General features: G+C 38.9%; 3 long non-coding RNA genes across 5 annotated transcripts; all 3 read right to left on the bottom strand.

The window, feature by feature from the left end:
• Window positions 1-232: 232 nt before the first annotated feature.
• LOC135779991 (uncharacterized) lies at window positions 233-1,108 on the bottom strand. Its single transcript, XR_010544923.2, has 3 exons — window positions 775-1,108; window positions 564-682; window positions 233-480 (listed from the first exon to the last, which is right to left on the bottom strand). It is a non-coding gene; the product is annotated as an uncharacterized lncRNA (long non-coding RNA).
• A 133-nt stretch (window positions 1,109-1,241) lies between these two features.
• On the bottom strand, window positions 1,242-1,690 carry LOC135779992 (uncharacterized). The gene is made up of 3 exons (XR_010544924.2): window positions 1,541-1,690; window positions 1,394-1,447; window positions 1,242-1,296 (listed from the first exon to the last, which is right to left on the bottom strand). It is a non-coding gene; the product is annotated as an uncharacterized lncRNA (long non-coding RNA).
• A 15,374-nt stretch (window positions 1,691-17,064) lies between these two features.
• Window positions 17,065-20,843, bottom strand: LOC135779993 (uncharacterized). Of its 3 annotated transcripts, none has more exons than XR_012335480.1 (3): window positions 20,480-20,843; window positions 17,971-20,277; window positions 17,065-17,320 (listed from the first exon to the last, which is right to left on the bottom strand). It is a non-coding gene; the product is annotated as an uncharacterized lncRNA (long non-coding RNA). The 3 variants fall into 3 exon arrangements; XR_012335481.1 differs by having other exon boundaries at window positions 20,716-20,843; XR_012335479.1 differs by having other exon boundaries at window positions 17,971-20,843.
• Between the last annotated feature and the right edge of the window lie 470 nt (window positions 20,844-21,313).

Genomic DNA, 21,313 nt, shown 5'->3' with positions numbered 1-21,313 from the left:
ATTATTCACAACATCAAGGAATATAAGAGAAAACAAAGAGGTTTATTTATAAACACACAGCTGTTAATTCAAAGAAAGAGCTTCATTTATAAACACACAACTATGTACAAAGCAGCATAATGTATCTTATATTGTCCTCCAAACACGTCAAAAAGTGCCTAAGACGTTCGGGAAAGATCCCTAAAAATCTTTTTCAAAGTGATCAAAGTGTTGAAAAAAAAACTCAAAAACGTTGTAAAAAAGTCATTTTTTCACGCGTATATGGTGAGTTGCCCGGTACTTTGGTATCGCCTCTAATCTGGATTGCAGCGTGGCACAGAGCTCGGAGAGTTCCAGGCTGCGAGAGGGCGGTGGCCGCACAATCCATCCAGACACCCCGCCAACAATGCCGTATTCCTCATCAGATATGAGATCTATGGTGGCGCACTTCCAAATGTCCATCTCATCCTCAGCCAACACACTTCGTCTCGCTTCCAGCAACTGTAATACAATCAATAAGGACAATAAGTGACCTGAAAAATACTCACATTGACAAAAAACTGATCTAATATAATAAATCTTACCATTTTTCTTCTGGATCGACTCCGAGCTAAACTTTTCGCATTTTCCGCCTGCGATGCGAGTTCAGGTTGTTTGTATCTGAAACTCCGGCGTACCGACTCATAACACGTCTTACGGGCAGCTGGAAAACAATTAAATGAGACTGGTATTAATAAAAAGAGTCACGGTACAATTAAACAAGAAATGAGGAAAAACATTAGAAGTTATACTTACAAACAATGTCGTCATTCTCAGCAGTAAATCTGGACTTGCTGAAATAGACGGGTTGCACGGCGACGTCACTAACTGGTTGCGCGCGCAACCGAGGGGCAGAAAGAAGAGACGTGCATTGTGTTGTATGCTAGTAGCGGTGTCTGTAAGTCAAAATGCCAAGGAATTTTTGCGTGGAAAATAGTACCAACAGAGTCAGTGCTGGGTGCCTGATGTTAACATACCAGTAGATGCGACTATTACGTTACTAGCATTATAATTATAAAATTATAATTCATACATGTATCACAGTAACACTGCAAAAATAAAGACAGAAAAACAGATACAACTAAAATCAAGTCTTATTTATGTACAAACATTAAAGAACGCTTCAATAATTAAGGTTGTTGCAGTAGCAGATCAGCTCACCAATCGGTCTTTCTGCCCCTTGGTTGCGCGCGCACCCTGCAATGTTTGTAAACTTGCAACCCCTCTATAGCCCCAAGCAAATCGGAGGTCACGGCTTTGTTATGAGGCGACGTTAGTCTGTGAAAACAAAATGTGTGGGTTTAAGCTCGGATCTATTAACGTATCTATTTCCTTATACAAGAATAAAAACATATTCTTTAAATCGTAACGTTACCTTTGCTCTGGTTCATAGCGCCTGCAGTGTGCCTCAGAGACGCCGTACTGCCTCCTGTAAATTACAAGACAAAAAACACCTCTTAGTTATAAAACACACAGCTTGGGCTACTTCAAAAAATATGCTTATACATAAAATTATTCTTACCGCAATCTTGGGATTGTGCACCCGTCTGCTCTTCTTGGAGAGTTACAAACACCAAACCAAACGTCTGTTACGCTTGTCGACACTGCTGTGTGAGCCGTGACCATGACCTCGCACATGATTGGACGAAGGCGAGAAGCCTGTCGGGCTCCTCCAATCCCATGCGAGGTTATTGACATAAGGAAAATCTTGTGAGACGTGTGCGCATGCGTATGATATAAACAACAAACGCGATGTGCCGGAAGCTCTGTGTGAAATCAACACAGTGTGCTGTCAGTTGAAATATGTAAGTCCCAAGACTGAAGAAACGACCTCGGCGCTTCTGTAAACATTGCAACACTGAAGTGTGTCATACACAGTATTTTGACCACAGAAAGCGCTATTTAAAAAATGGAGTTTGGGAGAAAAAAATCCAAAAGGGCTACGTCAGATAACGTACAGAGCCTGCTGCTACCCAGTCATGAATCCGCTGTGAGTGATGTCCCGTCATGTGTAAAGACCCGGAAGATAACTTTACTGGAGTTAGAGAGATTGGTGAAAGTGAAATGCACTCCGAGGACCCAGAAAAAGAAGTGATTGAAGAATTTGAAGAAACGCACCCAGCGAATTTCAGTTCAGACAACGGTGAGCATAAATACATATTTTTTTATATAAGCTTGGCTTGCTTTACGTATGTTATCATTTTAAACAATACTAAAACATATCAACAAGTAAAGTAAAATAAAATCAACAAGTTAAACAAAAACGTTGGAGTTAAATGTGGTTGATTATCACTGTTGTTGTTATTTTAATAGTAAATTATAATTGAATAGGAATATCGAGTTATAATGCATAACGTTATCTTCTGTTTGTTGTTTTTCAGACGAAACAGCAGATGACCAAAGCATTCGTCTTTTCCTGGACATCTCCTGTTGTGTGGTAAGCATGAAATTACATTTGGATATACTAGTATAAAGTTCAATACATGCTAATCCAGAGCTGAAATGGGAAAACCTAACAATTTTCACCCACATGATTGTTTTCCACTCTTAAATTTCTGTTAGTTAACTAATGAAAGCAACTAAAGTATAAACACACTTTATAAAGTATTAAAAAATCCTAAAATGAAGTTGAAGTGGATGAAGTTCCCACAAAGTACTTAACTGGTTCATTGCACTAAAGCTAGCTGTTTGAGATGCACATGATCTTTTTCAACTACAGTTTTCAAATCTTTTCATACTCAAATGGCCCTATTGATGAGAAATGAACATATTAATTATGTTCTTTTTAAATCTCAAATGACCATATTAACAATGGGCTTTTCAATCTCAAATGGCCACATTTATGATGGACTTTTCAATCTCAAATGGCCACATTTATGATGGGCTTTTCCATCTCTAATGGTCTAATGGTGGTGCTGAGTATGTGCATTGCATGTGTTTTAAATATGTCCTTTAAAATTTCATAGGATGACTATGTGGATGAAGAGGGGGAAATCCTTGCTGAGGAGCAGAGTGAACCCTATCCTCACATACAAGATGGGGAGGAGCATGGAAGTGATCAGGCCAGAAGTGAAAAACCAGAACACTTGTTAATGAAACTTTTGGGCATGATGAAATTGACTGGTATCCTCCGTGACGACTTCTTACAGTATGTGGGTTGTCCAAAATGTATGACAGTGTACATGCTTACTGAAACCTATGAGCTCAGACGGGATGGTACAAAGGTTTGCAGGACTTGTGGTCACATCCCATTCTATAATCACCCACAGCAGAGGTCTGCATTAAGGAAGAAATGTGGCTCTGCCTTGCTAAGAAAGCGGTGAAGAGTAAGTCCATCCAATACGTTCTTACTGATACAAGAGTGTTGTGCAGTCTCTGGGAGGACTTGTTAAAAGACTTGGATTTGAAGAGAAATTAGATGAAAGGCGAAAGCGGGAAATGCCAAAGGGTGTGTTAGGAGATTTATATGATGGACAAGTATGGCAGGATTCCAGTATGTGAATTCAATAACTGTAGTCATGCCACTATGCACAGTATTTGAGCTGTGATGTAATTGCACAAGTTTCCTTGCTTCATTCCCTTCCAGACAGACATTTTGTTGTTTGACATGTTGTTTGCATAGAATGCACAAATTGAGCCTGATTAAAACTCTGTTAAAACAATTAAAATTGTTGAAATAAATTGTTTTGTGTATCTTTTTTTTACCTAACATTGGTTATTGCTAATGACATACAGAGATATTCATATATACTGTTGGCCTGGACAAACTGAATCTACTTAAAGGGATAGTTTAAAAAAAATTAGGGAAAAATATTTTGATAGTATTGTGATAAATGATGAAGAAAATATTTTGATAAATGATTGTCATTAAACTTAAAGATGATTTTGAATTACTCTGTCCAACATCTCCGCTTAGTTAACTGAGTTGAAAGATTTTCTATTTTTAATTCATTTATAATTATAATTCTCTTAGTGTTATAAATGGTATTATAACACAAAACTCATGACTAAGTCAGTCATTGAATAAACTTGATTCTCCACTGAAACACACACAAAACTGCGAAAAATACAGTACAATGTGCTGTTTATGTCAATAAACACTGATCACCTGAACGGTGACTTTCATTTACAAAAATGGTAATTTATCATTTAAAACTAAACAACATGAATAATATTAGAGCATAAACCTCTATGACATTTTAACAAATATTTAAGTAGTTAAAGTTCTTATTAGTTATTAATTCTGTAAAAAAAGCTTAAATAATCATAATATTCAGGGACAAAGGATTATGGGTATAATATATTTTTAAGTATATGTCCAAAACTCAAAATATTAAGTAATGTTTATATCATTAAGACAATATCTGGGTTAACAGTGTAGCATACTTTGAAAATAAATCAATTCAAGCAACAATTTAAGAGTTTGTAATTTGGCTATACTGATACCAGAGATTTTATTAAAATCAAAGTTTAAAACCTCTCAGAATGTCACCTGAGTAAAACTCCCCCAGCTGCTACCCTCATTTGCATTTGTATAGCTCACAGCATGTTCATTTACATGTTAAAGCCTCCCCTAGAATTAGGGGAAGGGGGGACAACTTCAGAGCAAGACCCACGTCAACTTCTGACAACTTATGGCAGTTTTCGGTGTTGGCTGCAAATTGTCATGCGCAGTCGTATACTTGGAGTTTCACAACAATCTACAGTGCCACATTATGGCGAAAATTCCACTTTTCATGCAGTGTATAGCGCTTTTCTCAGTACTCAAAGTGCTTTACATATGAACGGGGGAATCTCCTCACCCACCACCAATGTGCAGCATCCACCTGGATGATGTGACGGCAGCCATATTGCGCCAGGATGCCCACCACACACCAGCTTAAAAATAAGCATGGTTTTGACAACAATGGTTTTCAAAAACAATAGTTAGACCAAGGTTAGTGTAGTAAAACCATGGTTTTGCTAATAGTAAACAATACACCAAAAAAACATGGTTGCTACACTTTTACCAAAAAAAAAAAAACATGTACAATTTTAGTAAGGGAGGTTATGATGAAAAAGTTTTCAAAAACCCCAAAGCTCAAAATGTATCACATGACTAGACAGAGCAGACATTCCCATTTACAAAGATACCCAGATTGTAAAAATCCATTGAGGATTGAGAAAGTTATGATATTGTTAATATAAGAAGTCAGAAGAAAAAGTTATATATGGATGTCTATGGAAGGTGTGTGACCGAAATACCTTCTCATGCATAGACTTAGATTACCATTTTTCAGTACCAAGATAAAATATATATATTCACCTATCTTTCATTAGAGTCCATAGATTAGTGGAAGCACACTGACCGGTTGAAAGTGACACAAATTTTCAAACAGTTGCTGTGAACTAAAAAAAACCTCCGGGTCGAAAGCTCAAAATATCTAACGCTTCCGGTGTTTTTTCCTCACTTATTTATTGCCGTTTTAAGTAAATACATACTACAACCATGTGACGAGAAGTGGATATTGCATGACACACATTGTGACAGGGCCATGCGGGTAAAAAACATTTGCCTCAGAATTTCGACACGCGTGCCAGCGATGTCAGCATTGCTACTATTAGTAGACTCGTAAACTCACGTTCATATTGCTGTTTACTTGCCGGGTTGAACACTGAACCACAGCCACCACATGTAGCTAACTATTAACAAGAATTATGGCCGTTTCACACGGTACGTGGCAAGTGGCGAAATCATCGTATGGCTACAGCTTTTCTTGTGTAGTGGAAGCGTTTTGTGCAGTATTTAGTGCCAATCTGTTTATCTCCAATGGCGCCTGCCATGAAGAGCCGTGTCCGCAAAAGGAAAAGGATTTTGGGTGCACGAGCAAGGCGTGTGGACCAACTCCGCTTCACCTCTGTAACCGCCCCCCGTTTTGCCACTTTCTGCACGTCTCCTATTAAAAAAGAACTAAACACTCGCGGTCGCTGCGTACCGCATGAAACGCCACTTACCCTACGTTATATTAACATTTACTAGATAAACATTATTTCGCTGAAAATCTAAATTAATGTCTGTGGAAATTAATTAATTATTTATTACCTCCGTGAGCTATCGCAGTTTGATACAGTTAATGCCTGAGTAAAAACATAGATAAACAGAGCTTTGTCAAGAGCCATTTCATAAGCTATAACAACAAATAATAACTTATTCTGACATACCAGTTAAGAAATCCAATGATATAGAAGCTGTTTTGTTTGTTACTTTCCAGACAATGTATTATTCCAGTGATATTATTCTTTAAATTCATATTATTCTTCACTCTTTCAGACCCCTATTTATTACTTTGTATGCAAAGAGAAAGTGAGTTATTATAAGGGTTTGTTCAGTTCAGTAGTGTTGTACTAACTGTGTCAAAACCAGAAGTCTAACTGTAACTAAAAATCGGTTCAGCATATCAGTCATCGGCCACACAAGCATCCAAATATTTGGTATCGGTTATAAAAAAACCTTTATTGTTCAATCACTACAAAGTACATCTGTTTTAAAACAACAAAATATTTTATATATTTCATAAGCCTCTTATTAATGTTTTCATTCTAACTGCTTTGTTAGAATTCAAATTTGTGAAATGCGGATAGAAATAAATCTTTGATTAAAAAGACAAATTTTGCGTTATCTGCTAACATTTTCACAGATGATGAAGTGTGACGAATGGGAGCCATAGGTTCTTTTAAAGAAAAGTTGAAACTGTGAGTTAAGAAAAAAGCTGAGGTGTGAACACACCAGATGATAGATGGTTAATGCTGTCATGCCCAGTGAGTCTTAGGACAAGTGAGTGGTCAGATCCAATCCCTTTATACATACTGTTTGACAAATCTTCTCAAAGCTCAATTTAAACTCTTTGGAACTGTTAAGGTGTAGCTTACTCCACAATGCACAACCTGGTCTTGAATGACTGTAGTGTAATGATTAGGGATGCAGCGATACTGGTATCGGGTATCGGCCTCGATACCACATTTTCTAAATTACTCATACTCGTTAAAAGTCCCCCGATACCTGGAATCGATACCACGGTCTGAGAAATATCTATGTTTGAGCGACATGTAAGGGGTTAATGCCTCTTGTGTTGTCCAAAGAGGCAGAGTTTACAACAAAATGGAAAACTAGTCCTGTTTTTTTGTTAAATTATATGACTAAAGCTGTTACCTGTAAATTTAAATCATGTTTTTTTATTAAGTACTCGATATCGGCAAGTACTGAAATGCAAGTACTCGTACTCGTATTCCAAAAAAGTGGTATCGGTGCATCCCTAGTAATGATGTGAAGCATGAGTTGTAAAATGTATAATCATATTCTTTGTTTTGGTTATGCTTATCTCCAAAAAACGATTCATTACAAAAGGTGACAAACTCATTAACTCAGTAATTAGTTTATCCACAAGGTGGCAACCATGCCCAGGGGGGTCGATTCACATACAGTAGTAAAAGAAAACTGCATCAATAAAAGTGTGGAATGCATCAAACACCTGTGTATGTGTACGAGCCAAATGAAGCATACTTTGCAAGGCTGTGCATTCGACTGTGAAACAACGAAAGGCCTTGAGAGAACAAAGCCCTGGGGTAACCCAGTGGAAGAACATAATGAATCTGATAAAATGCAATTTACTTTAACTCTGTTTTCTATCGTCAGGAAATTCAGTATGCACAATACCACATCAACACACTTGTAAACATGAGGCCTTAAAGGCGCTCTAAGGGAATCTGTGCGGCGTCACTTCTTCTTGACTTTCGAAGTGATGTCAAACAAAACGGAGCTTAGCTAACTCCTCCCTCTCCCTCTACCCTCTGTCTCACTGTCCCCCTTGCCCCTCCCTTCCCACCCCCAAATCCTTCTTGTCGTTTATTGGCTGGAACACTTTGTTATGTTTCGTGGTTGTAGGCTGCGCCACTTTGTTTTTGTTGCTGTTCGTGGATCCTGGGCTGTCTACAGAGACCAGAGTTTTTTACAGTGTGTTCAGGGGACAGGCAGCTAGCAGATAGTGAGGAGATGTTTACTGTATGTAACAAAAAATGCTTTATGGCCTAAAACGCGTGAATTTGCTTAGAGCGCATTTAAATAGTCTACAACTATAAACAAACAATATAACTATAACAGTATACGTACAAAATACGTACTAGCTGAACGCAGATCAGGAAGAGAAACAGGACCAGAAACTCCAAAATTCAGAATAAAGGTTAGAAAAATAAAAGGTACACAGAACAAGTAGCCATATAATGCGATTTTAAACAGCCCTTTAGGATTGTTGCTTGCCACACTGTGCGATCAAGATCGTAATTAAGTCCATGTCACACTGTATGATCTAAGTTTCCATCAATGTCAGACTGTACGAGTTTACAGACTTTGAAAAATCGGACGCACACAAACAAACGCAAATGCAGTTTTACGTCATCGATCGATGAGGGCTGGGCAAACACACGTTAAAGCAAAGGCTAGCAAACCGAAACAACATCTACCGTTCATTTTAATCATGACTTGAAAATCGAAGGAGACGAGTACCTGGCACTTGTATTTCCAGTGCGAAAAACAATTGCTTTACATCTGCTGTTTAAGTATGCCAGGCCAGTAGATGGCGATGCTACCTTGTAAAGAAACACTACAGGCTTGCGCACATAAAAATTCATCTAAAGAGCAATAAATATAAACAATCAAGACAGCAAAACCATAAAGCAGTTTTGTTTAGACAGAAGATGAGGTTGTGACGCTGGACTGTAAAACACCAAAAAACTTTTTTTTTAAACACCAAGGTTAATAAACTCAGTATCTTAAGCAGCACAAACACAGTCCTGTAGGCCGCCATTGTTGTTTTGGTTATACTCGCACACACCTATAGACTGAATTAAAATCAGCACATGATGTTACAGTTAACACCTTTACACAGTTTACACAGAGACGACAAGGCGTTGTTATCAAAACCTTGCACTTTGAGCCCATCACAGACTGTGTAAAATGAAAGTGAACACTCACAGTGACCAATGTGAATAAGCCTGTGGTAAAGTGATCCCTGCCACCTCCAGCTCACACCACCCACTCAGCTGTCATGTATAGTTTTTATTTTCTATTGGTGATAGGCACAATGTAGCCTTTTCCTTCCTGCACACATTGTTTTGATGAGCAAACCAGCAGCCCAGGGGGATTTCTGCCATAATGCTCGACAATCTGCATCCTCCAGCGCCTTCACATCATTTTAGAGAGGAACAGCAGTGTACAGGAGAGAGAGAAGGAGAGAGAGAGAGAGAGAGAGAGAGAGAGAGAGAGAGAGAGAGAGAGAGAGAGAGAGAGAGAGAGAGATTCTAATCAGTTGGGCCATATGAAAATCTCACTTTGCATCAGTAAATGTGAGGGAGGCAGCTGTTGTGCAGGAAACCTTATGGATGGTCTGTATAAATCATCTGTACAGTTGCTTCAGGTAAGCAGTGTATGAATTTTTTGTTTGAACCATCTACAGAAAATAACAACATATGTGATAAAAAGTTTAAGGTTTAATTTAGATCCATGATATGCAGGATCTTTCATGCTTATAAATTATACTGAGAAATCTACAGATCAGCGTCAATATCGGGCCCTAAAGTCATATTTTAAGCAGAGTTGAGCACAGTTGTGTTGAAGCATGTCTGGAAACAGTAAAAAGATATTCAGTGTCAGGACTCAACACAAGGTTAGAAAGAAAATCAGCATAGTGTGTGGTATCAGGAGATAACACAGCATCTATTTCTCTCCAACACTGAGCTGCTCAACTTTGGAAATCTTAGGGGCCTTAATGCAATACTTTGTAAGCTTGAAGGGCCACATAATAAGGCCAGTAGACTGTGTCATTAAAGGTATTACCAAAAATCTTAGAATGGTTAGTTTTATTTTACGGTAACTATATACAGTACAGTCACATGTCACAGTCACATAAAAGTGTCACCTTGTTTTTGTATAGCAGTTTTTTTACAATGTTTCATTGCTTTAAATTAGCTTTCTAGAAAGACAAATAATAGGAATAACAGGACGTACTGTTACGGCTGAAGCAACGAGATGAGAGGCGGATCCAAATGCAGTAAAGTCCATTTAATGAAGGTAAGACAAACACAGAGAACACAGGCTAACTCAGGGGTAACATTCAACATGTAACATCTCTAACGATCGACATCAGACACTGGAAACACTAGGTTTAAATACACAGGGTAATCAGGGAAAACAAGACACACCTGGGGAACAATCATCACAGGGACCAATGAACAAAAGAACTACAAAGAACTACAGACATGGATGACACATACATGACTTCAAAATAAGAGTACACAACAGGGGTACACAGACAGAGTTCATTACATAGCCCCCCCCCCTAAGAGCGGCTTCCAGACGCTCCCAGATAGTCCACAATAAAGTCCAGGTGGGCGGAGGAATGGAGGTGGAAACCGGGGGAGGGACGGTGGGCTAGGTCCATGAAACTCAAGATTGGAGCCAGGGCGGAGCCGCGGGCAGAGGCTGGAGCCAGGGCGGAGCTGCGGGCGGAGGCTGAGGCCAGGGCGGAGCCGCGGGCGGAGGTTGAGGCCAGGGCGGAGCCGCGGGCGGAGGCTGGAGCCAGGGCAGAGCCACGGGCGGAGGCTGGAGCCAGGGCGGAGCCGGCAGAGCAGGAAGCCAGGGCGGAGCCGGCAGAGCAGGAAGCCAGGACCAGGGAGGAGCCGCAACCCATGGTGGTGCTGGGGGAGCTCTGAGCCTGCAAATAGAGACAGGGTAGAGAGAGGTTAGCAACGCCAGAGAAACAGAACACAAGGCGGACCAGATATCAGGCACCGACCAGTTGTGCCAGGCAGAGAGTTCATCGAGCTTGGGGACAGCCATTTTGAGACAATCAGAGATCTCAATACTGGCCATTTCAGACGGGACAGACAGTTCAGAGTGAGCCATGAGTGGGTGTTCAGGGGACTCACGCTTGTGAGTTTGAGTGATGTCCTTTGTAGCAGATGTGCAAAAAACAGACCACACACAGCACAATGCCAGAGCAACCATAGATGATTCATAGAGTTCATCAAGTTCATAAAACGTAGAAGACTTGGCTAGTTCAAGTAGTACAGAGTATCTGATTATTTCTGAGGTCTCACAGAACGTAGCGCTTTCGTGTAATATGGCAAATGTGTTGGTCTCAAACAGTTCCACAGAATCACTAATTATTAAAGAATCACTAAAAAGTGCCTCACTTGAAAATGACTCACACCAAGATGATTCGCTCGGGTCAGAGGACTCAGAAGATTCGCTCGGCTCAGAGGACTCAGAAGATTCGCTCGGCTCAGAGGACTCAGAAGATACAGGTTTCTGGAAAGCATCACAGGAGACAGAAGAGTAGTACGCGGACCACACACACCACAGAGCCATGCCAAATATGGGAATTACAGAATGCAGAGAACATACCTCAGAGCTGACGGGCACCACCGAGCTGGAGACCACAGGACGGGGAACCCCAGCCACCCGTACAGACACCAAAGGTGTATCCACTATGCTGGCGATTAAACGTTGGGACCTAGTCGGCAGCACGGAAGAGTTCCGCAAGGCAGTTTGGTGGGAAGGAGTGGGTGTGGTAGTCATTATGTGAATCGGTTCGAGTATGGGAGCCATCTTGACAACGGGTGCCGGTGCAACTACTGCACCTTTAACAACTGGTACAGTGATGATGGTGGCTTCTTGAAAAACCGGAGCTGGTATGATAGTGGCAAATTCGAACACCGGGGCAGGTTTAATAACAGCAAACTGAGGCATGTAGTGGGATGAAGTGGCGGCCGTCTTGAGTGCGGGCGCTGACACAGGGGAAACAGAACTCGGGAGAACAGCGTCCGTACTAACAGCGAGGCGCTCTGGCATGAGTTTCTTCCTCCGCCGCCAATTACGTGAGCAGCGTGCTGGCTTCATGATGACTGGCTCGAGAGATGTTACAGTCTTTTGGCAGGGAACTCCCATAAATTCCATCGGCCACGGTTGTGCATATATCCCACGAAGCCCCAGAAATTGAGTATTTGCAGCCCATCGACCTCTTGCTGCGGTACAGGTTCATCGAGACATTCATTAAAATAATTTTTAAGCTCAGAGTCACTGAGGTCCAGGCCAAGCGAAAATGACCAGAACGCCTGGGCGAAACATCGCATAGATTGCCCCTGTTGCCGGAAGGAAGTCAGGTCCGCGAGTGCATTCCACCATTCTTCCTCCGTGGTGGGGGATGAAACCTGCACTCGAATACCACCCACCCGGAGCATACTGACACATGGGACACATAAGGGAAAGTGGGAAATCACCATTCATTTGAATCATGACTTGTCTCATGATCACGATCACGAAAAAAGGCAGAAATTCGTGACAGTATCACGAAAAAGAGTAAAAAAATTACATGAATATAGGTACATAGCTGCCCAGTTTCACAAAATTAAGTACAGCCCGGCACCCCACACCTAAAAAATTTAAATAGTGACGTCTTTAAAGGGGTGGTGCAATGGTATTTTAAGCATTCTGACTTATTAACACAGTTATAGAGTTGTATAAAGGTTAGAAAAATAAAAGGTACACAGAACAAGTAGCCATATAATGCGATTTTAAACAGTCCCTTAGGATTGTTGCTTGCCACACTGTGCGATCAAGATCGTAATTAAGTCCATGTCACACTGTATGATCTAAGTTTTCATCAATCTCAGACTGTACGAGTTTAAAGACTTTGAAAAATCGGACGCACACAAACAAACGCGAATGCAGTTTTACGTCATCGATCGACGAGGGCTGGGCAAACACACGCTAAAGCGAAGGCTAGCAAACCGAAACATCATCTACCATTCATTTTAATCATGACTTGTCTCATGATCACGATCACGAAAAAAGGCAGAAATTCGTGACAGTATCACGATAAAGAGTAAAAAAATTACATGAATATAGGTACATAATTTTGTGAAACTGGGCAGCTAAGTACAGCCCAGCACCCCACACCTAAAAAAATTAAATCGTGACGTCTTTAAAGGGGTGGTGCAATGGTATTTCAAGCATTCTGACTTATTAATGCAGTTATAGAGTTGGTTTCCTCATGCTAAACGTGGGCAAAGTGTCAAAAAAGCAGTTGGACGTGTTACAGAGTATTTCTGTGCCGAATGCACTTCGTCAGGGTTCGTACAAGTTTCGAAAAGTTTTTTTGGATTACAGGTCCAGCTGACATTTCAGGGGTTTTCTATACGTATCACTTCTTTATATGGACACGTCCCCCGGAAAACCCCGCCCACCCGTCAATCAGCGGGAGACGCTAGAACTTACAAACATCACATCACGCAACAGCTTTGTTTAATTTCAAAACTCAACAACAGCACGAAAGAAGAAGTGTGTTTTTGGATGTAAGGAGAAGAAAGACAGCCTTATGGAAACAATGGATATAGTTTATTATCCGGGGTAGCAGCTGAGTTTTGCTTGTGTGTTTGATGGGCTGGATTTTCCCAACCGGTTCATGAGTTGCATGCGGTAAGTACGACTTTTGTCTTATGTTGGAAATAGTCACGTGCATATTATATAAATAACACGAACATGTAGTGAATCATAAGTTAAACAGTGTTGTATAGTGTTGCATGACTCGTACTCACTCCTCCCGCGGTAGTAACTCCTCCTTCTTCCTAAAGCTAATATTTCTTTTATAAATCTGATTAAACTAAAGACTCTTCAGAGATATAAAGGATGTAATACTACTCAATAGGTACTCCAGATTAACATCAGAAATGCAGAAACAGCATGCGTTATGTGAGCTTTAAAGCAACACTATGTAGTTTTTTTACCTTTAAATAATGTCTCTAAAATTATTTCAGTGATAGAACAACTTTTAACTGGACATATTGTACTGTTGCTGCAACCTGAGCAGCCTCCTAGCTGCTACAAGCACACTCTGAAAGTGGCGGTGGAGGGTAGGAAACACAGCTCCGCCCCTCCCCCTGCCTGCAGAAGAGTGTCTGATACCAGGCACTGTTGCGCTTTTCAACCACATGGGGGAGCTGTAAGTTATTTTTACATGTAAACTACATAGTGTTGCTTTAAGATTGTTGCCAGACCATTACTAGACAAATGTACAGAACCATGTGCTAAGCTAAGATTAAACTTTGTAGTAGTCATTTTAAAAGAAAATAAAACCCAAAAATATTTGTAAAAATATATTTGTGAAATATTATACAAGTATCTGGCAAACGCGAGCATCCTTTTTTTAATCATAAACTCTTTAGACGTGTCTGCATCAGGCACTTATTTTGACAAGACAAGTGATGCTAGTGATGGTCAACCCGGATCTTTTTAAGGATTCAGGTTATTCTGAGTCACTAACTAATATGATCCGGGTTGTGCGAGTCACTTGAGTCACTTGGTCAAAATCTCCCAATTCCAATCACTAAAGCTGGGCGTACACGGTGCGATTTTTGCTGTCGTAGGGGCTCGCATGCGATTTTTTTTCTCGGGAGCAAATCGTTCATGCTCGTATGGTCGCGGCTCGCACCGTGTGAGAGGAATTACGAGCCGAGCAGGTTACGAGCACCTCACGACCTCCCGATAATTTTTAAACATGTCAAAAAAGTTCGGGAGCTGTCGGTATAAATTCGTAGTGTTGGTGCGGGTGAACGAGACGATCTGGCAAAGCACTTGAAGTTGACCAATCAGAATGTACAAAACACAGAAGAAGAAAGACATGTGGCACTGCTACCTCAAATCTGGACAACAACTCTATAGCTGGCCATGTTTCACGCACACTCACCCTCCAGTGACCGGACATCATTACAAATATGACAGGTCCTTTCAGTGACGACCTCTTGATCAGCTTCTTTGCCTGTCATACGTGTTTTTGTTATGTCCGGCCACAGCTTTGGATGTGTGTGGAAACAGGAGAGAGTGTAGTTGTTTTAGGCTATACCACTGTTCTGATTATAGGCTATAATGCATAAAACGAGGGCTACTTTTTATATTAAAACGTTTTTGATTTACTTGTTGATTTTTCTTTACTTGTTAGTATGTTTTATCATTAATTACAATCTAAACATAAAATAAGCCAACTAAAATATGTAATAAATAAATATAAAAATTCTTAGACTCCGTGCAGAGACCACTGGTTTAAACAGTACAGGATGGACAAAGAATGTCGCAATTTTTGTGTAATCCAAGCTGTGCCAAAGTCGCTGTAGTACAGTTTCATAAATGAATGGATATTAAAAGGGCTGTCGCGACAGAGAATAAAAAGCAATGGAATGTCCATGTTTAATAGGCTATAAGATATGCATTTATTGTTTTACACTTTCACGTATAATAAATGCAAAATAAATTGTCATTGAACAAGAGTACATTAAACATGATGATCATACGCGGAGACGACGTTTTCCACATTATTATGGAGCTTCTGCTTTAACAAGTGAGATTAAACGTTTTTGTTCGGTATTTTTTACCCACACACACACACATATATATATATATATATATATATATATATATATATATATATTTTTTTTTTTTTTTTAACATATTTTCGACCAAAGGAACACATGATATAGCCCAATGTAGGTTGTTATTAGCTTGTTCTAAATGATGAGAATATTTAAATGACAAAAAATGTAGGCTATCTCTGAAACTTTATTTAAATAATCATTAATTTGTTTTCATACTATATTTGTATTGTATTAATTTACATAGGCCTACTGAGAAAATGCCATATATTAATATGCAATGCCTTCTGTATGGCATTTATTTTGTACAGTTACAGGAGCACAAATGCTGCGGGCTCACTTTTACTTTAAGACATCGCATTGACGGAGGGTCCGTAGTCCGTACATTTGCACTAGATGCAAACAAGCCTAGACAATGTGCTTTATTTTAAATTTAATGATTTTCGTTTTACAAATTAATATTTGGCTGTAGATGTGTTGTCTTAATAATTTAATCATAAAGGGAAAGACGTCTTTGAGAGGTTACGTTAGCTTACCTTGTGTTTTAGCTTATTGCTCCTCATTCTGCATTTACAAATAAATAAATAGGCCCACTGAATTTGTTTTTTAAACGGTCATATTTATAAAAAAAAAGCAACAATATATGTAAAATTAATAATAGCAATATAGATATTTACTTGTCACTACAATCATGATATATTAAGACGGTAAAACCGCATACGCGCTTTCCACGAAAAATAGAGGAGTCACTGCCAGAGAAATTCCTTCACAGCCACAGCACTAGACCTATATTGCAATTTCGGAATGCATAAACAGAAATACAAAAGAACAGACTGTTCCAGGCTGTTTTCTGCACTTAAGCCGTCGTATTAATTCTTCTTGTTTTATTTTACATTCTGCCACCCCAGGTGAAAAAAAATTCTATTAAAAATATACTTTAAAAAAGTGTACTAAGTATATTTTCTAGATTTTGTACTATTTTCGTCAAATCCAAGTATAGTTAAGTGTACTCAATTATGTATTAACTTCAACTTAACACCTATTTGATTACACTTCAAGTGTAAATAGTATGCTAAAATGGAACAACTTTTTTTAAACTTCAAGTGCACTAAAATACACTCCTGAAAATCAAGATTTATGAGTAATTAAGCACACTTACAGTACAATTGCATTGTATTGCAATTTTAATGGAAATACACTTAAAAAGCTATTGCAGCACAAATTATAGTTGTGTTTAAGTACATTTTGTGCATACTGCTATCATACTTATAATTAGTATAAACTGTTAATTTAGTATGCCTCTGTAATATTTCAAGTGCTCTACAAATGCACTTCCTAACTATTTTTAGTGCTTTTAAAGTGTCCCACTATGACAATAATAATGTTTTTAAAGTGAATTTCAATTATAACCTAAACATCATAGACACGTACTTTCAGTGCAATATTATTATAGTGTATTTTTTATATTTTAAGTATATTTAATTTGTACTTTTATCCCCATTTTGTTATACTTAAGCATGAATATTGCTGTTACACTACAAGTGTATAATATAACAATTCAGTTCAAATGCACACAAACAGATTACAAACTGCATTTCAAAAAAGGATCTTTATTAATGACACAAAAGTAACACACAAAACAGATATTGGCAAAATGGGGAACCTTAAACAGTCGACTTTCTTTGAAATGCCGGGAAGAGAACAATTGCGAACAACTTGTACTATATGGACATCTAGCTCTGATTTGAACTACTGGAGGCCTTGTAACTGGCATTGTTGCACTTCCTCCGTAGAAGGTCCCGGATCTCTGCCACCTCGATGTTGGGGAATCACTCCCTCACTGCATCTGTAAAACAGGAAAGAGACATTTCAATTTCAATTTTATTTATATAGCGCTTTTCACAATTTGTAGTTGTTTCAAAGCAGCTTTACATTAAAAGAAGCAGGGGAAACAGAAAAATCGACAGACAATATAAGTAGCAAAATACAGCGGCTATGAATAAACTTTACAAGTGAGCAAATTAATAATGTCTCGTATACAAGAGGGTGCTAAGTTAAGCCAATGTTGCTTGACTCCCCGGGGTTAAAAAAACCCTAGGAGAAAAACCTCAGGGAGGAACAAAAAGTCCTAGGAGGAAAAGATATACACATATATATATATATATGGGATGTAAACGGATAAGGAGATTTAACGGGTTCCGTCTAGGGCTGCACGATAAATCGCATGTGTTTGTCAGGCGCATCTCCTCAGTAATGCCGGTTCCTTGATTAGTATTAAATCGCCATCAGCTGTTTTCAGATGGAGCAGCTTTAACTACAGAGCCGTAGTTCCCTGACAAGCTGGGCCATATCGCATACATATCGCAGCCGATACGTCCGCGATAATTAATGCGAAATTGCCCCGATTGTCAGTGAACTACGGCTCTGTGTAGTTAAAGCTGCTACATCTGAAAACAGCTGATGGCGATTTAATACTAATCAAGGAACCGGCATTACTGAGGAGATGCGCCTGACAAACACATGCGACTTATCGTGCAGCCCTAGTTCCGTCGGTGGTCAGGCATCGGCTGGGCATCACGTTGAAGGGCAGCCAGTAGATCAGTGGTGTGTTGACCTCCACGGCAGCCAGAACTGGTCTGTTTGTCTCAATGTCCTCGGGTTTGAGGACGAGACAGGGAGAGAGAAACAAAATCCTATTAGCGTAGGGGCCATTCACATGTAATGCAGTGTCACACAGTGTTGTGTTTTAATATCTGCTCGGTTCCAGACAGGCTAGCTATTGCGGCATTAGTAAATTACCCAGACGAGTTATGTGAATGCTTTGTTCCGTACAAGCTAACTTTTGCGAGATAAGTATAATTTACTAGACAAATTATGTGAATGCTTTGTTAAAGAAAAAAAGTCTTAAAGAATAATTCCGGTATTAAACACTTTGAGTCTCATTTCTGGTTTGTTTTGGATGAACTACAGTGATGGTCACTGAAATTTTGACAATGGGTCGTGTCTTGACTTTTTAACTTGTTTAGAAGCGTCTCTTGACTGCTTCAAAATGGAAGTCAAGGGCCATGCACAAACATGTCATTAAAACAACACTTAACGTTCATTTTCAAAACTGTGCTACTCACAGAGTGGTTTGTGGTGTTCGTTGATGATTAAAAACAAATATATCAGAGCAATGTATGATTTCAATCCGTGTTATTTGCTATAGTGGATCTATTTTTTCAGACACCTCACAACCACGTATATACTTCCGCTCTATATTTGAGTCTGAAGCGTTAGCACACTCTTGACCACTTGATGGCGACAACCACTTTGCCTAACAAGGATGCTGAACGGAACTTGGTGTCTAGCGTATAGACAGTCACAATCGAGCTCAAATTCAAACCTAAGGCTGGTCACTGAGCCATCAAATATGGGAAAAATTTGTGCCCTACTCCGAGGGCACAGTTGCTCTGCTCATGCTAGCCTTTTGAGAGAAACCGTGCGAAAAAACTACAACCAGATGTAAACAGACCCTTTTCCATTTCCGGCGGCAGAGTGATATATCAGCGAGCAATGAGTCTTCCAAGAGAAGTCAATGGAATTTTACAAAATGCCAAATAAAACACCACAGAAACTGTATTTCGCTACACTACTTGTTTTTAATCATCAACGAACACCAAGAACCACTCGGTGAGTAGCACCCCTTACGAAAATTAACCATGGTTTTACTACAGTTAAGACCAAAAAAACCATGGTTACTGTAGTAAAACCATAGCTACCACAAAATAACAATGGTTTTGACAACCATGGTTTTCAAAAACCATAGTTAAACCATGGTTAGTGTAGTAAAACCATGGTTTTGCTCATAGTAATCAATTGACCAAAAAAAACATGGTTACTACACTTTTACCACAATAAAACCATGGTTAATATTCGTAAGGGACAGTTTTGAAAATGAAGGTTAAGTGTTGTTTTAATGACATGTTTGTGCATGACCCTTGACTTCCACTCTGAAGCAGTGAAGAGACGCTTCTAAACGAGTCAAAAAAAGACACGACCCATTGTCAAAATTACAGTGTCCATCACTGTAATTCATCCAAAACAAACCAGAAATAAGACTCAAAGTGTTAAATACCAGAATTATCCTTTAATGGAGCATTTCACCTGTAGAAACATTAATATTTATTGAAAGTGTCTCATATTTGTAGTGGAAATGTAACATACATTTCGAATTTGGTGCCTATTTGACTAAAAAAGGGGTGTTTGTAGTCTCACCACCTCAACAAAGATATTGGACTTCCTTCTTTCAATGATGCAAAATTATAATTTTTTACATCATTGAAAGAAGGAAGTGCAACACTGAAATCTGTATCTCTCCTGTCTCAGGAAATGATGCATGACCATTCAAAAACATGACTGGGGTTCTAAAGATACAAAGCTTAATACAAATGGGTGAAGTGTCCCTTTAGATTTAAAGTGATTGACTGTGTCTGATTCACAGATACCAGTTGGCAAATCATTTCAGAGCTTAGACACTTTTGATATTCTAGGGAAAATTAAGAGACCAGAATTTTGCGACCGCAGTGTACGTGTTGGATTGTATTCTGATATTAATTCTCTAAGATACGAAGGTGCTGGGCCTTTTAAGGTTTTATTGGTGATTAATAGTATTTTTAATTGTATGCGATATTTGACTGGTAGCCAGCATGACATGGGCATGAATTAAAACAATATTAAATTAAAAGATTAAACTTAACTTACATCATTTTTACACAGAAACCTCTTCAGCGTCAGCAAGGTCGACCACATGGTACATGACCTCTGTAAACACAAACATGGATAGACATCATATTAAAAAAGAAGACAATCATACAACTTTAAAATATATTTTGACTCCAAGCTTCTTTACAACAACATCTAACGTTAGTTTATCTTAAACTTAAAGTGAAGCTGGCTTGGTTACTAAACAGAATAAAGCTATTAAAACAGGCTTGCAAAATAAGCAGCATCTATCAGAACTTACCTACAGCAATGAGCTTTTAAACAACAGAAATCGTCTAAGGTTATCGTTTAAAATAGCAGAAAGAGCCATTTGCTACAGTTAGCTGAACATCTCCAACACAAGTAATCTTGCCGTTTTATTTTTAAAGTTTTAAACATCGAATTGATTCGTTTATCAGGCATTTTGCATGTTACTTTGCTCACTGAAAAACCGCATGTTCAAGTTCCTAACGTTACTGTGTACAGTGTATAACTTACTCTTAATGTTTCCTGTGTGTGCTTTAAATTAAAACACTTCTCGCATAAAGACAAAAATAATCACAGTGAAGAACAAAATAGGAACAAATATGGAACAGATCTGCGCGATGTAAAGGAATGAAAGTCAAACTTACCGAGTCAGCCGTACTGTTTAGCATGAAAACGAGTCAGTAGCGGTTTGAAAAATGCCGTTGATCCTGATTGGTGGGAATGAATGGGTGGGTGCAGGTGCATTCTGGGAATTTGAGTCTTTTGCCCTGGCGTTGGTACTGCTTTAGCATGCTGCTGTAGATGTATTTTGACTACAATTTCCAAGTTGCATTGGATGTTTTTTTTTTTTTTCATTATTTTGGATCCTCTGCTGGCACTTTATGTACTTTTTATAATCTGCGTTTTCACACTGATTTGTTCTTTATACTTTATCAATAATAAAAATATTAAATATTTTTATAAAATGTATAACGTTTACAAAACATGTTTAGTTGACAAACATGTTGACAGTTATTTTGAGTGATGCTCAGATTTTCTTAAATAAAAAAAACCTTTATCAATTAAATTACATTAGCATAATAATACATGTATTTAGTAAACACACTTG

Source organism: Paramisgurnus dabryanus, chromosome 19 (genome assembly GCF_030506205.2).
Source record: "Paramisgurnus dabryanus chromosome 19, PD_genome_1.1, whole genome shotgun sequence".
NCBI lineage: Eukaryota > Metazoa > Chordata > Actinopteri > Cypriniformes > Cobitidae > Paramisgurnus > Paramisgurnus dabryanus.
The sequence above is the reverse complement of the archived record's forward strand: the minus strand, read 5'-3'. Positions and strand labels throughout refer to the sequence as shown.